Source organism: Phocoena sinus, chromosome 15, assembly GCF_008692025.1.
Source record: "Phocoena sinus isolate mPhoSin1 chromosome 15, mPhoSin1.pri, whole genome shotgun sequence".
Lineage (NCBI taxonomy): Eukaryota > Metazoa > Chordata > Mammalia > Artiodactyla > Phocoenidae > Phocoena > Phocoena sinus.
This window is the reverse complement of record NC_045777.1, coordinates 15,935,566-15,948,874: the sequence shown is the minus strand read 5'-3', so window position 1 is coordinate 15,948,874 and position 13,309 is coordinate 15,935,566. Positions and strand designations below refer to the sequence as shown.

Genomic DNA, 13,309 nt, shown 5'->3' with positions numbered 1-13,309 from the left:
GAGCATTGCAGAGAGGGAATTAACTATCGTGCTGATGTTCTTAAGTGTTTTGCAGTTTATGAGAGCTGCATGTCCAAAAGATGTGAACCCATGATCTCATTTCATTCCTCCCAGTAACTCTTAAATAGGGATTATCGTTTCTGTTTTCAGATGAGAAAATTGAAGATCAAAGGATTTAAGAAACATCCCAGCTCCTACATCTAATGAATTCCGGAGTTTGAATCCAGGTTTTCTTACTTTCTTTTTATATTATAGTTTCTTATTATGGAAAGTTTTAAACATATACAAAAGTACAAATGATGGTATAATACCTTATACCCCAGCTTCAACAGATACCAACATATGGTCAGTTTTATTTGATCTATAGCCCCCACTCCCTCCCCACCTTAGATTATATTAAAGCAAATCCTAGACATCATATCATTTCATCTATAAATACTTTAATATACATCTAAGCGGTAAAGATTTTTTTCACCCCCCTTTTCACCCTATAATCACACCTAAGAAAATGAACATAGTAATTCCTAAATATTACCTAGTATCTGCTTGGTATTCAGTTTCCTCAGTTATCTCATAAATGTCTTTTTACAGTTGGTTTGTTTGAATTGGGATCCAAACAAGGACCACCTATTACATCTGGGTGATAGTCTCGTAAATCTTTGAATCTATAGCAATTATGTCTCTTCTTCCCCCCACCCCCCCCCCCCCCCCCCCCCGCCCTTGCCCTTTATTTGTTGAAAAATCAGGTCATTTGTCCTGTACAACTACTCTGGATTTGGCTGGTTATATCCCTTTAATGTGTTCCTCCATTCCCTTTATTTTTTTGTCCATTGTACTTTATGGGTGGTGCCGTGTATCATATCAGCAGACAGTAAAGGCTGGCTCTCACCTTATGTGATATTAAGATTGATCATTGGGTTCAGGTGTTTGTTGGAACGATCCCTTCATTGTAAGTTTCTCGTTAGCCTTTCACAGAATGGTTTTAGCAGCTGTTAATTATCATTGCCAAGATTGATTTCATTAGGGGGTTGCAAAATGAATACAGGTTTTCCTGATGCCAAGTCATGTGCTCTGTTAAATCCCACTGTCTCCTGATTAAAGGAAACCTTTGCACGACTGTCATGTATTTTCCCCTCTGGTAGGTGGAGAAAATTCCCTCAGTTAATAATTCAGCTTAATATATATTTTTTAAGAAAACAGCCTGTATGTTCTGTCCAATACTGGTTACTTACAACATTGCTTTTCTGGGTTGGTCTTATGTGCTGGCAAAACCACACTGTGAAGGGCTGCTTGTACCAGTGCTTTGCAAACCGTAGGTTGTTACCTACAATAGGTTGGGAATTAGTAGGTAGAGGCATTATTTGGGAGAGCAGTTCCAGCATATTTTTTTCTTTTAGTGGGAAAAAACTCCCAATAGAACAGAAAAAAGATTATATCTCATATATTAAGAATAAGCTTTCTTTTGTAAAACTTTTTTTCAGCCCTTCTTATGTATGTGTAAGCCAATGGTATAAAATGTATTCCACATTGCGGGCATGTTCAAAACCATATTGTTCCAGTGTTTAGATGACCACCCTGATATGTAGCAAATTCCTCAGCCAAGGGTTCAATTATGTTCAAATCTACTACTTAGAAAATAGTGCAGTACATTGATCCATTTTAGAATGTCATTTAAAAGATTTTTTGGGTGACTGCCAGTTAACCAAAATTACATTACCCTCAATAACCTAATCCTCTACTATTCCATTTGGATTGAATGCATGGAGAAATGTGAACTCTCCAGGGATTTTCATATATAGATACTTTCGATTGTCTGTTACCCTTGAGGTGGGGTAGATGATTTCAGACAGCACTGACATCATTGAAAGCATGCTGGAGTCTCATCAGTATGAGTTGGTTGGGAAGAGGAGAGAAGTCAGGACTGTGGAGAAACTGACTCAGCCTCTTGGCTGGCTTCTGGGGCATGGGAGTGGGGTGAGGGCAGCCATTCCTCCCAGGCTCACAGTGGTAACAAAAGTAGTCCTAATATTTGTTCCTGCCCTGATTAGGATTGGCTAGGACATGAGTGGGTGGGGTATTTAGTGACACCAGCCACAGAGGCCTAGGAAATGCAGATGTTGCACTGTGTCGTGCAGTTAACATCTTAAAGCTGTGGAGACTGGAATCCGAGAGTGTCTGTTGCTCAGAATCAACCAGTAAATGCGGGAGCAAAGTTTTAAGGCTTTACCATATTCTGAATATTGTAATATCCTGAATAAATGTGTGGCGTTGAGTAAGTTCTTTAATAATAGTACCTACTGCTACAGTTGTTCTAAGGATTGACTATGTAGTTAAAGCACTTAACATAGCCTGTTCATGGGAACCCTTCAGTAAATATTAGCTGCTATTATTATTTTTCCTCTTTTTTTGTCATTTTTTTCTTCTTTCTTTTTTGATAACGAACTTAATTTATGTATATTTTTAACCTCTCCTTATTGATTAAATGATTAAAACAGTATTAGAAGGATTTTTAAAATATGAGATATAATTGACATATGACATTGTATCAGTTTTAGGTGTGCACCATAATGATTTGATATATGTATGTATTATGAAACGATTAACAAGTTTAGTTAACAAACATCACCGCACATAGTTACAATTTTTTCTTCTTGTAATGAAAACTTTTAAGATTTACTCTCTTAGCAAATTTCAAATATACAAATAACGTTATTTTTACTAGTCACCATGCTATACGTTATATCCCCAGGACTTACTAGTCTTATAACTGGAAGTTATGTACCTTTTGATTACCTTCACCCATTTCACCTATCTACCCCTGCCCCCGACCCCTGCCACCTGTCTCTGGCAACTGGCAACCACCAGTCTGTTCTCTGTATCTATGAGTTCGGTTTTCTTTTTGGATTCCACATATAAGTGAGATCATACAGTATTTGTCTTCTGTCTGACTTATTTTACTTAGCATAATGCCCTCAAGATTCATCCATGTTTTTTGTTTTGTTTTGTTTTTAGTTTTTACTTTATAACAAAGTGAATCAGCTATACATATACATATATCCCCATATCTCCTCCCTCTTGCATCTCCCTCCCACCCTCCCTATCCCACCCCTCTAGGTGGTCACAAAGCACCTAGCTGATGAGCTGATCTTCCTGTGTTATGCAGCTGCTTCCCACTAGCTATCTATTTTACATTTGGTAGTGTATATATGTCCATACCACTGTCTCACTTCTTCCCGGCTTACCCTTCCCCCTCCCCGTGTCCTCAAGTCCATTCTCTACACCTGCAGAAGCTTTTTTTTTTTTTTTAGATTCCATATATATGTGTTAGCATACGGTGTTTGTTTTTCTATTTCTGACTTATTTCACTCTGTAATCCATGTTGTTTTAAATGACAGTATTTCCTTTTTATGGCTGACTAGTATTTCATTGTGTGAGTGTATATATATACACACACCATATTTTCTTTATCCGTTCATCTGTCGATGGACACTTAGGTTGTTTCCATGTCTTGGCTGTTGTAAATAATGCTGCCGTGAACATGGGGATGCAGATCATTTTCCAAAATAGAGATTTCATTTCCTTTGGGCAAATACCCAGAAGTGGAATTGCTGGGTCATATGGTAGTTCTGTTTTTAATTTTTTGAGAAACTTCCACGCTGCTTTCCATAGTGGCTACACCAATTTACATTCCCACCGACAGTGCCCAAGGGTTCTGATTTTTCCACGTCCTTGTCAGCACTTGTAATCTGTTGTCTTTTTGAGAAAAGCCATCTTAACAAGTGTGAGGTGATATCATTGTGGTTTTGATTTGCCTTTCCCTGATGATTAGTGATGTTGAGCACCTTTTCAGGTACCTGTTGGCCATTCGTATGCCTTCTTTGGAAAAATGTCTATTCAAGTCCTCTGACGGTTTTTTTTAGTCAGATTGTTTTTCTTTGCATTGCATGAGTTCTTTATATATCTTGGAAATTAACCCCTTATCAGGTATGTGATTTGCAAATATTTTCTCCCATTCTGTAGGTTGCCTTTTCATTTTTTTGATGGTTTCCGTTGCTGTACAGAGCTTTTCAGTTTGATGTAGTCCCACATGTTTATTTTTGCTTTTGTTGCCTTTGCATTTGGTGTCAGATCCAGTCTTTGCCAAGACTGACGTCAAAGAGGTTACCCCTCCTTGTTTTCTTCTAGGAGTTTTATGCTTTCAGGTCTTATGTTCAAGTCTTTAATCCATTTTGAGTTGATTTTTGTATATGGTGTAAGAAGTGGTCAAGGTTTATTCTTCTGCATGTGCCTGCCCAGTTTTCCCAATACTATTGAAGTCATGATCTTTTTTCTATTGTATATTCTTGACTCCTTTGAATGAAATTAATTGACCATATATGTGTGGGTTTATTTCTGGGCAGTTCAACTCAATTCTCTTCCATTGATCTATGTGTCTATTATTTCTGAAATATGTTTCACAGTGTTGATTGGTTAAGCTTCCTGCTACCCCCTGCTCAGTTTCATTTTTCAGCTGCTGCCTTGGCTTCCATATGGACTGGTGGCACACGCCTCTTACTGAAAAAATGATTCCTTTGGTTTGAGACAGCTAATAGCTGCCAATATTAGAGAGATTAGCACCTAGTTGAGTGGCTCTGAAAATGGTAGGATTTGGGGGAAATATATAGGCAGGTGATACCTTGTAAACAAAGAAACAGAGCAAAATGTTTCGTTTTTGTTTTTAATTTAATTTTTACTTGTGTCAGAGTAATTCTATGCTGTAACATTCTCTATTTGGGCATCTCAACTGCCTAGAGAATGAAGGTTTCATATACAAATGTCATTTAAAAATATAACTTCTAAGTTTTCATAAACAATTTATTATGAGGCTGTTTAGTCGTATATGAGGCAGATTGGGGTGATGTATTTGAAAAGTGATTCTCTGTAGCCAGTGTACTTCTAGGACTAGACTGTGTTTCTGTTTGAACTCTTGTACCAAAGCCTAGCATTCTACTGCTTACTGATTGTATTTTGCTGCCTAAGAAAATAAATACTATATATATTATAAGTTAGTTTATCTAAAACATAATACCTGTTTCCTTGTGGGTTTTTTTTTTTTTTTTTTTTTGGGTACGCGGGCCTCTCACTGTTGTGGCCTCTCCCGTTGCGGAGCACAGGCTCTGGACGCGCAGGCTCAGCCGGCCATGGCTCAGGGGCCCAGCCGCTCCGCGGCATGTGGGATCTTCCCGGACCGGGGCACGAACTCGTGTCCCCTGCATCGGCAGGCGGACTCTCAACCACTGCGCCACCAGGGAAGCCTTCCTTGTGGTTTTTAAGTTAAAATCTGAGGCATTAGATCTTTTCAATTTAGGTTCTTTTCTTATGGATAATCTATTCAAGCTGAAGTCACTATGATTGAAAGTAACTGAAACTTAATTAAAATGATATTTCCAGAGAGGCTCCTAAAAATGGTGTAGCTTTCCTATGGCTTCAGAGCCATTGGTCTCTTTCAGCCAGTATTTTGAAAATGCTAGAACTTGTAGGAATGCAGAGTTGTATAGCGGGAAGAACAAGACCTTGGATTTCAGGCAGATCACGGTGACCTCGGGCAAGGTCTTGTAGTCTTGGTTTCCTTATCTGTGAAATATCTCATGAGGTCCTTTGAGAGTTAACCATTATAAAATGAGACCACTACAAGGGGCTTATTAAATGTGAGTTACCTTCTTTTCTCCCATTCCCAATTCCACAAGCCTACCTGCTATGTGTTTCTACTTACCACCAGAAGGAAACTTGAAAAAGAAGAGTTGGTTATCTAATCTGAATTTTCAACATAAATTAAACATATGTAATTATATTGCTTTCTTGTGTGCATAGGGTTTAACATTCAGTGGTTCTCGATGATCTCTGCTTGTTGTCTGTGGTATGTATGGCCATCTTTTCCAAACCAAAAAGTTGGGACTTGTGTTCTGATGAGTATAGTATACTTAGAGGGTCAAGAGAACAGAATATTCTAAAAATAGTGCAGTCTCACGGAAATCATAGATGTGTTCTTATGTGTCCAAAGGAAGCAGTACAAAGGCATGGTTAGGAGGCATTGGAGTCCTTTGGACATGAGTTCAAATCTTGGCCCTTTCTACTTTCTTCTACAAGTGACTTAACCTTTCTTTTTTTTTTTTAATGTTTGAAAAATGTTTTATTTTGCTTGATAACTGTGGAAAAGCCCTTATTGTGATTAGCACGTGAATAGGAGGATCATCTTTTTAAAAAAAATTTAACTTTTAATTGTTTTATTGAATGAGTTTCTAAAAATTCTATAGTGCTTTATAATTTTCAAAAGTTTCACAAACATTATTTTATATAATTTCATAATAACCCTTTTTCCCCCTTCCCCTGTATTGCCTCTCCCCCTTCCCTCTCCCCACTAGTAACCACTAGTTTGTTGTCTGTATCTGTGAGTATGCTTCTTTTTTTACTTAACCTTTCTTTCTAAGCTTCAGCATTTCCTCACTTGTAAAATGGATGTAATGAGAGTTCCTCATCTCTTGTGAGGATTGCATGAGATAAAGGGCTCAGCACAAGGTCTGGCAGGTAGTTAAGTACTTGACATTATCTGTCAACTGTTAGGATTGTTATAAGACCTTTGAAACGTGCACTTATTCAGTAACCTTCTTTGGAAAAGCCTGTAGACGAACAAAAAGTTCTCCTAAATAACTCAGTATTTGGTAACTTACTGTATAATAACTTCTTTATCAGGCCTGTATGGAAAAGGCACAGAAATATTAAGGACCCAGTGCCCAACTTTGCATGCCCCTTGGGAAGACCTCACTCGTTTGCCTTTCTCACAATATTTGAATAACACTTAGCACCTAGTCCATTGCCTCTAAGATGATCTCTCTAGAGTGGGGATATTTTTTGGCTCACATAACTTGTACTTGCCCCAGAAGTAGGACAGAATTCAGCATTAATGTAATCCACTGTCTCAGGCTGCTTGCCCTGTGAATCTCTTGGTTGTGTCCTCCCTGGGGTGTTGGCTTCATCCTCAGGCCAGCAGCAAAATATGGGCAGCAGTTCTGGGCCCCAGATCCATGTACGGCACCTACCAAAGCAGTAGAAAGATCCTTCCTTCCTCTGATCTGCTAAGAATGAGAATTTTCTCAGAACCCCCCACCCCCCATACTAATCCTACAATGTCATTGGCCTGAACTGGGTCATGTGCCCATTCCTGAACCACTTCCTGTCACCAGGGCAACGCCATGCCTTATTGGCCTCAGCCTGGTTCCTAAACAAGTTATTTACGAGGGGGATGAAATTATATTTAGGCCAATCAGGAACAGAATTGCGTGTCTGTTAGGAAGAAAGTTTTTCTGTGACTAGGAGGAATGGACACTGAGTAGATTGGTCAGCTAGGATTTGCGTTGGCTGCTGGTAACAAGGCTTTAAATAAGACGGGTTATTTATTTTTCTTTCAAAAAACATTAAGTCCGAAATAGGCAGTCTGTTGCTGGCATGGCAGTGCCACAGTGCCACAGTCTAGCCTTTTCTCTTTCTGCTTCACCATCCTTAGCACACGGCTGGCATTCTCATGGTCACCTTGTGGTCACAAGTGGGCTTCTGGCTCTCTAACCAAACAGTCCTTCCTTGAAGCAGGAAGAAGTAGGAGAAGGGAGGGCAAAGGACACCCTTTCAAGTACCAGAAGCCCCAGCCAGCACGTACAGTTTACATCTCATTATCCATTTATATCTGTGAAGGAGGCTAGTGAATGTAGTTTCTTAGCTGGACACGTTGCTGTTCCCAGCAGCAGAGGAATTCTCTTGCTGTGGAAGAGAGAGAAAATGGCTATAGGTCTGGCAATGCACAGTGCCCACCACGCAGCCAACCGTGTCCTCCATACCCTCCATTTGGAGGAAACCATAGTTTTGTATGTGTTTACTATCTTTCTGTTCATGGTTTTTTAATCCAATAATGAGACATACTTGATATAATGTTTTATAATTCATATTTCCCATTTAACCACATTGTGATATATATATATGTATATATATGTGTATATATATATATACATATATATTATGGTGTGGCCAATATAATTGCAACTAGCCACATGTTACTGTTTAAATTTTAGTTAATTAAAGTTAAATTAAAAATCCAGTTTCTCAATCTCAGTAGCCACATGTGACTGGTGATTACTGAATTCAGCAGCCCAGGTATAAAACATTTCCATCATTGCAGAAAGTTCTGTTGGACGGCACTGCTCTAGAGCACCAGCGCGCTGCAGCTCTCTTCCATTTGGTTTTAGGGAGTTTTAGTGGTCCGAGTCGCTAACTGAGAACCAGGCTGCCTGGGTTTGAATTCTCAGTCTGCCATTTACTAGTTGTAAGATCTCGAGCAAGTTACTTAACTTCCCTGTGCCTCAGTTTCCTTATTTGTAAAGTGATGGTCACAGTAGTACTTAGACTGTTATTGCGTAGTAAAGGACTTAATGTACGTAGAGTACTTAGAACAGTGGCTGGCACATACTAGACACATTATAAGTATTTGCCAGGACGATGATGATGAGAATCAACAAGAGTCAGTTGGCTTTGCCCCCAAGCCTGTTTATCCCAGTTTTACTTGTTATTGTAATTACAAAATAATTGCGAGGTAAACTAATGAAAAAAAATGAGGACAAAAAAAAGACATTGCTTTTGTGAAAAATAAGTTGAATGTTTAAAAGACCTGGTAAAAATGAATGAGTATAAAAAAGTTCTTGTCAATTTAGAGGTGGAAGAGACCACTGAAAAGACTGGGAGAAAAAATTCATCAAAATGTAGGATTTTTGCTTTTGGACTACTTCACAAGTAGCTTTCCAGTAAAAACTGGAAATCATTTCCTGTAATGGATTCTACCATTATTAATTCTGATCCCACCAGGGTGAGAGCTTCTATTTTATTTCTTTTAAAATTGTTATGTAGGGATTACTGTGTATCAGTTGAAATGAATGATATCACCAAACCCTGTTGGTGGACATTTATATTATTTCTCAGTATTTTGTGTTAGAGATGGTGCACCGTTGAGCTTCTTTACAGCAAAACCTTCTCCAATCAGTATGTTTTAATCTAAGGACTTGGGAGGAATGCTAGCCCCTTTTTACCGAGAGGCCTGGATTTTGGTCTAGAAATCATTATAATCCCATAACAGAGGGCATGTGGACATTCCAGTCCTAATTTTGCTTTTGGATTTAGCTCCATTTCTTTTTGTGGGCCATTCGCAGATTTTAGGTAATGTTTAGTGTTTAATACACCAAAAAGTTTGGACTGTCCTAGAAAAATCAGTGTAATGCAATTTGTCCTGATGCGACTTCTTTTTCCAATTCACATAGCACTTGGTTTGAACTTTTCTTTTTATTACATTTATCACACATAGTCCTCCTTTGTAATTACTTTTGCATTCGTTTTGATTCTGCTACTAAATGCTTAGCTTGTTGAGGACAGCAGTCCTTCATTGGACCTTTACACGTCCTAACATACGGGCCCTCAATTTATGTTCATGGAAAGAGTGAATGAATGTCACTTTCTATTATTACATAGCCATCTTTCATAATATTTCCTTTGAATTCATTGTTAGTAGATAGTGTTCTGTCCTCTTCAATAGCTTAGATTCCATGTGAGAGCAAAAAGATGGTAAATGTTTGTAAGGTGACTTGAAAACATAAAGGTAGAGAGAATAGTGTAAAGAAACCCCCATCACATGTCATCTAGCTTCAACAATTAACATTTTAGAGATAATTTTTTTTTTTTTTTTAGAGCTAATTTTTGATTTGGGTAGAGAGAACGTGAAGACTTTGTGGTGCCCATTTTGATTTTGTGGGGAAGGGAGCAGGGCCTGTATGACGGGCAGCGTGGAGAAAGAGGAGGCTGGTGGCCCAGAGACAAACCTGCCTGCCTCCATCACAGGGTTGTTGTGAGGGTTTCATGAGCTGACACATGAACAGTGTCAAGAACAACGCCCAGCACGTGGTGAGTGCAACTCAGGTGCTGCCCCTGTCACCACCATCACTGCCATTGCCATTACTGTCACTGCTGCATAGCTTGAGGGGGCTGAGTTTGGTGGCTGTGGCACTTAGTAACCTTGGGCATCAGACTTTCTGAACTGAAGTTTCTTCATCTGAAAAATAGGAATGCTAATAGCATCCTATCTACCACACAGGGCAGTGGAATCATACATGTAAATGTGTTCTGGATTAATGAACATTAATCACAATTTTCTGGAGTGATGTTCTGATCTGGAGGAACTGTGCTCTTTGGAGCTTTTTGGGAGTCAAGCTTGTCCCTTGTATGGACACTTGTTTGGAGACTTCCTGATATTAGTGGGCCCCAGAGTCATTTGTCAGCCTAGCAAATAAACATTATAGTACAATAAGCTTCATTTCCATTTGCAAAATGTTTGTTTCTAAAGCATGAAAACAATTTCGCTTTATATAGCTTGTCCGTATTTGCACTGGAAATGAAATACTTATCAACCAAGTTGATAAAGGGATAAAAATAGTTTTCCTAAGGAACGGTTTGCTGGGGATTAATGTTGGAAAAATTTTGTAGCAGAATCTGTTTCACCATCTTGGAAATAGAAACAGTATCTTCATTTGTCTATATTTTTCATATAAAACTTTGCTCAACTCTTAATTAAAAATAGCTTTCCCAAAGCCAGAATTCCTCTAAAAAAATCAGTTTTCTTTTCTTTTAAATGAAGACTACGTTTTAAACACTCTGCTCTCTCCTCAGTACTGCAAAGAATTCTAATTATGCAGAACATTCATCCAAACCACACACACACACACACACACACACACACACACACACACACACACACACACATCTGTCTGAGATAAGAATTAGTAGATACTGTGGGAAGAGACATGGAGTATCCCTGATGGTTATAATAAATTTCTGCAGTGTTTCGACAGGACAATTAATTGTCATGTCTCCTGGGTATGAGAGTTATATAAGTCCAGGTCAGAAAGTCAGTGCCCTAAACTTAAATTCTCAGGAAGACCTTCCCTTTTCAAACTACCACTTGCCATTAGGTTTCACTTTTTAAAAGTTTGATTTTTGTTCTTTCAGTTAGTAAAAATTTGGCCTTCTTACCATTTGTAGTTTATAGCGTCTTGAACTTTTATAAACATCTTCATTCAAAGAAACTAACCCCCCATTCTGTATCTCCAAATAACAGAAACAAATAAATACAAAATGCAATTTTAGCTCAAAAAGAGCAAGATCTTAATTCCACTATTTGGCCCCAATGACATATGATCTCTTAGCTTTATTTCCCATAGCCTGTTCTATTTAAATGTTTTATTACACAGGCTCTTTACTTGATTGTTTTTTCCTGGAATTCCAGTATATTTTGGTGATACTTATTTTCAAAAGATCCTGCACAAATCACCTCTAGTAGTCCTCTAGCCAGTGTTGTATTAGAAGCTATGTCACTTCTAATTTACATTTTAATTTAAATCAAATTGAAACTTCTAGATTGAGAGGGTTGACAGTAAAAACTTAGGATTTTTATAATTGTGGGAATCCTTTACTTCACTGTGATACATGTTTATGTTTCTTTGATTGAAAAGGACGTTAGAAAGGGGTCTAAATGTACTGCTTGGTCCTCCTTGTTAATTATTGAAAAATGAAGTCAGGAACTAGTTTTAACTTCTGAAGGAACTGGGAGATTTTATCCAGTATCTGAAATGGACCTTAGTTCTTTATGTACTGAAACTTTAGGATTGAATTTTTTTCTTTCATTTTTGACATATATTGAGCATCTACTGTGTGCTTAGCATTGTGTTGGGTGTCTTACACATATTAGCTCTTTTAATCTTACAGCAGCACTGGTAGGTAGATAGGACTCAAAATACCCAGTTGCTTAGGTTACAGACCTTCTTCCTTGATCTCTTCCACTGTCCTGGCCACACCAGGTCCATTTGGTTACATTGCCGTAACAGCAAATCACACACTGCTACAGCTGCAAACTGTGAACTGTGACAGCAGCGGCGGCCTGCTTGCTGGTGTCTCTGCTTCCCTTCTTGTCCCACTACAAGAGTTATGGTTGGACACGTAAAACTAATACAGTGTTATATGTCAGTTACATCTCAATAAAACTGGAGGGTGAGGAGCAAGTACAGAGAGAAAGAAGGATGGAAGTTCAATGCTCATAATCAAAGACCTTCCATAGAGCTCTGTAGTTGTGCTGTCTGATATGGTAGCTGTTAGCCATACGTGGCTATTCACCTGAAATGTGGCTGGTCCGACCTGAGATGTATTGTACGTAATGGACTTCAAAGACTTAGTACAAAGATCAAGAATATGTCATTAATGATTTTTATGTTGATTACATGTTGAAATGATACTTTAAGAAATGCTGGGTTAAATAAAACAGATTATTAAAGTTATTGAAAAAGTTTCACGTATGTATACATATTATGTAGGTATGTACACAGTAACTACATAGTAGCCAGGGTGATTTTTTTTCAGCTTTCTGAGATAATTGTAGATTCATACTCTGTTGTAAGAAATAATACAGAGCGATCCCATGTACCCTTTACCCAGTTTCCCTAATAATAGATCTCAGCTCAAATGTCACCTCCTCAGGCAGTCTTCCTGATCCCTTGAATCTAGCCTGCTGTATCCACTTTCATTCACCTGTCCTATTGCTCTGTTTAATTTTTTCATAGAATTTGCTTCTGTTTGAAATTATTTTTTTATTTAATTGCCTTTGGTCCAGTAGAAGATGAGCTAAAGAGAGTGGGAACCTTGTTTGTTCTCTTCATTGCTTTATCTCCTGTGCCTAGAATAGGACACAAACGTAGTAGGCACTTGATAAATACTTCTGGATGAGGAAGCAGAGTTTCAAAGTAATTGAGTAGGTTGTCTGTGGTCACACAGTAGTAAGTAGTAGAACTGTGACTTGAAGCCATGGGAACAAAGGACCTAAAATAGAGTTGAGTTTGTCCTGTTTAGAGAACAGATAGGACCATGATGCTGGAGGATAGGCAATGAGAGGGAGAGTGGTACGGTTTCAGTAGTCAGGGCTCGGGTCACCTCAGGCTTTGCAGACCAAGATGAGTGTGGATCTCATTCTAAGTACAGTGGGAGGTACTGGAAGGTTCTAAGCAAGGGATCCATATAAACAGCATGGTCCAGCTTAGCTCACTGGAATTCTGCTCTGGTGCTGGGACCAAAGTCCTGGTCTGCAGCGATGCTTTTTTTCTCCCTTGCTTTGTCACCATGTGTGTGGTCTCTTGGAGACCTAGCAGGAAAAGGACTCTGGTCCTGTCACCTTCAGAGCATCACCCATTAATCACAT

At 38.6% G+C, this 13,309-nt stretch overlaps 1 protein-coding gene across 4 annotated transcripts in view; it reads left to right on the top strand.

The window, feature by feature from the left end:
• Positions 1–13,309, top strand: part of PKIG (cAMP-dependent protein kinase inhibitor gamma) — a 100,306-nt gene that overhangs the window by 5,040 nt on the left and 81,957 nt on the right. For 2 of the 4 annotated variants that reach the window (XM_032604438.1, XM_032604434.1), the window contains exon 2: positions 151–227. The exons of the other annotated variants lie outside the window; for them this stretch is intronic. The gene's annotated coding sequence lies outside the window, so the exon portion shown is untranslated. The remainder of the gene's footprint in view (positions 1–150; positions 228–13,309) is intronic. 4 annotated transcript variants of the gene reach the window in all.